The sequence below is a fragment of the Sciurus carolinensis genome, chromosome 4 (assembly GCF_902686445.1).
Source record: "Sciurus carolinensis chromosome 4, mSciCar1.2, whole genome shotgun sequence".
NCBI classification, from domain to species: domain Eukaryota; kingdom Metazoa; phylum Chordata; class Mammalia; order Rodentia; family Sciuridae; genus Sciurus; species Sciurus carolinensis.
In genome coordinates this window covers 24049130-24052626 of record NC_062216.1, presented here as the reverse complement: position 1 = coordinate 24052626, position 3497 = coordinate 24049130, and the positions used below count along the sequence as shown (strand labels likewise).

General features: G+C 38.2%; 1 pseudogene; it reads left to right on the top strand.

Moving 5' to 3' along the window:
* Positions 1-1294: 1294 nt before the first annotated feature.
* LOC124984050 (ribosome production factor 2 homolog) lies at positions 1295-2439 on the top strand (annotated as a pseudogene).
* The last annotated feature ends 1058 nt before the right edge of the window (positions 2440-3497 follow it).

The following is a 3497-nucleotide window of genomic DNA, read 5'->3' as shown; positions in this document are numbered from 1 at the left end:
CTACCTATACTAAGTTAATAGACATATATAGGTATATTCAATAATCATAGGAAGAATTCTGATAGAAAATTAAGTTTGGAATTATGTTTTTTTAAAACTCCACACAATTTTTATTTTTTTAATTACTATTTTTTGTATGTGGTGCTGATGAGGGAACCCAGTGTCTCACACGTGCTAGGCAAACACTCTACCACTCAGCCACGACCCCAGTCCTCCACACAATTTTTTAAAAAAATATTTTTGGTTCTTTTAAGATACACATGACAATAGAATATATTTTGACATATTATACATACATGGAATATAACTTATTAGGATCCCATTCTTGTGGTTGTACATGGTGTGGAGTTTCACTAGTTGTGTATTCATGTATGAACACAGGAAGGTTACATCCAATTCATTCTACTGTCTTTCCTATTCCCATCTCCCCTCCCTTCCCTTCATTCCACTTTGTCTAATCCATTGAATTTCTGTTCTTCCCTTTTCATGCCATATTGTGTGGTAGCATCCACATATCAGAGAGAACATTCAGTCTGCGTTCTTTATGATTGGCTTATTTCACTTAGCACAATAGTCTCCAGATCCATCCATTTACTGAAAAATGCCATAATTTCATTCTTCATTATATCTGAGTGATATTCCATTGTGTATATATACCACATTTTCTTCATCCATTCATCTGTTGAAGGGCACCTAGTTATTGTGAACTGAGCTGCTATAAACATTGATGTGGTTGTGTCACTGTAGTATGCTGATTTTAAGTCTTTTGGGTATATGCCAAGGAGTGGGATATCTGGGTCAGATGGTGGTTCCATTCCAAGTTTTCTGAGGAATCTCCATTCTGCTTTCCAGAGTGGTTATACCAATTTGCAGTCCCACCAGCAATGTATGAGTGGACATATTTCCCTACATCCTTGCAAACATTTACTATTACTTGTATTCTTGATAATTGCCATTCTGACTGGTAAAATGCCACACAATTTATAAAACAAATTTTTAAAAATTTTTGTGTGCTATGTTTCTTTACAAATTGGGTCATGCTCAGTACACAAAAATACTCAAAAAATTGTAATGTATAACCCAAGTCCTACCCTTTGGAGCTTCATTTCTAGTAGGGTCAAGAAAGAATAACCAAATAAAGACAAATATATATTATAATGATTTCAGGTATCTGTAATCTGATTAACAAGAGTAATAAAAAATAATGCGTAAGAGTTAATGAAGAGGGGTGCACGCGCCTATCTGGCTTAACCGGGCGGTTTCCACTTTTGACCAGTTTGGGGCTGCAGTAGCCATGGATGCCTTGGATCGAGTTATGTAAAAAACCCAAAACGAAAAGGGCCAAGAGATTCCTTGAGAAGAGAGAACCGAAGCTCAGTGAAAATATTAAAAGTGCCATGCTGATTAAAGGGGGAAATGCAAATGCAACAGTGACACAAGTACTTAAAGATGTGGGAAACATTTGGATAAGAAGAATCTTCAAGAGTTTGGGTACTTCAGAAGGTCTATTTCACTGTATGCACTGAAAAAACCATATGGCGTTCTCTATAAAAAGAAAAATATTACAAGACCATTTGAGGATCAGACATCACTGGAATTCTTTTCAAAGAAGTCAGATTGTTCTTTATTCATGTTTGGCTCCCATAACAAGAAGCGGCCAAATAATCTAGTAATAGGTCACATGTATGACTACCATGTGCTGGATATGATTGAATTAGGTATTGAGAAGTTTGTGTCTCTCAAAGATATTAAGGTCTCACTAAGTTGCTGGCCTTGAACTTGAAATCCTTCTGCCTCAACCACCCTCGTAGCTGGGATTGCAGAATAGTAAATGTCCCGAGGGAACAAAACCCATGTTAATATTTGCTGGTGATGCTTTTGATGCAACTGAAGACTATAGAAGCCTAAAAAGTCTTCTTATTGACTTTTTCCGAGGCCCCACCGTATCAAATATTCACCTGGCTGGATTAGAGTATGTTCTGCATTTCACTGCACTGAAGGGGAAGATTTACTTTCGAAGCTCTAAGTTGCTGTTAAAGAAATCTAGTTGCAGAACACCACGGATTGAATTGGAAGAGATGGGACCTTCATTGGATCTGGTCGTGAGGAGGACACACCTGGCATCAGATGACCTTTATAAATTATCTGTGAAAATGCCAAAAGCCCTTAAGCCAAAGAAGAAGAAAAATATCTCCCATGATACTTTTGGTACAACTTATGGAAGGATTCATATGCAGAAACAAGACCTAAGCAAACTACAAACTAGGAAAACAAAGGGATTGAAAAAGCGACCTGCAGGAAGGATAACTGAAGATCAGGAGAAAAAATCAAAGAAAATGAAAAGAAATTAGTGGAACTTAGCCAGCCCCTGCAGTTTTATTCTGGTCTCTTAAAGGAGTTGTCAAGCTTCAGTTCATTCAGTTTCTTACAAGATTTTATCATAGGGCTAGGGATGCAGCTCCGTGGTAGAGTACTTGCCTAGCATGCAGGAGGTTCAATTCCTAGCATCATACACACACACACACCAAAAAAAAATTGTATCATATGTTTTTATAACATGATAACTTACAATATATTATGAACAGTAATATAAAGTAAACCTTTTACTTGTACTGTTAAAAAAAAAAGAGTTAATGAAGCTTGACAAAAGATGTTTTAGACAATCATTTTAAAGATGGCAGGGTACAATGGTACACGTCTTTGATCCTAGCTTCCGGGAAGGCCAAGCAAAAGGATCGTAAATTCAAAACCAGCCTGGACAATTTAGCAAGACCCTGCCTCAAAAAAAGATTAAAAGATCTGGGGAGGGCTGGGGTCGTGGCTCAGAGGTAGAGCACTCGCCTAGCATGTGTGAGGAGGCACTGGGTTCAATCCTCAGCACCATATAAAAATAAATAAATAAAACAAAGGCATTTTTTAAAAAGGTCTGGAGATGTAGCTTAGTTGTGGACTGCTTGTTTAGCATGCATGAGGACTGGGGTTCAATTCCTAGTGCCACCAAAATAGATAGATAGATAGATAGATAGATAGATAAAAAGGAGGAGGCAGGGATTTATTTTATTTTCCAGTTTAAAGACTAGTAGGCACGTGAAAATGGGGCTCAGCGGTGGAGAAAGGAGAATCAGAGATTTGGCTTGGAGCAGGCGGGACCTTTGGGCTGAGGACTAGCAGAAGACATTAACAGGTAGTGAAAGAATTGATACAAACATTTAAATAGACGACACAGCTAAGAAGTACGACTGCTTTCTAACAAGTCAGTCTCTTAAAACAGCCCCACCTTGGACAGGAATATAAAGTATCTGCCCTAGAACTCCCAAGAATTTTCTGTTCTATGAAATTACATATATTTGTGTCAGCTTGGTGTTTCCCAAGCTGCTGTCTGCTGAGTCAGGAAGACCAGACAGTTTGTGAATGAATACAAGGGTGAATGTTTTTCTTGTAGGGTGGGCGTTGGACAGGAGTGGAGAGGGCGGTGGGATGGCCTTTAATCAAGTTCC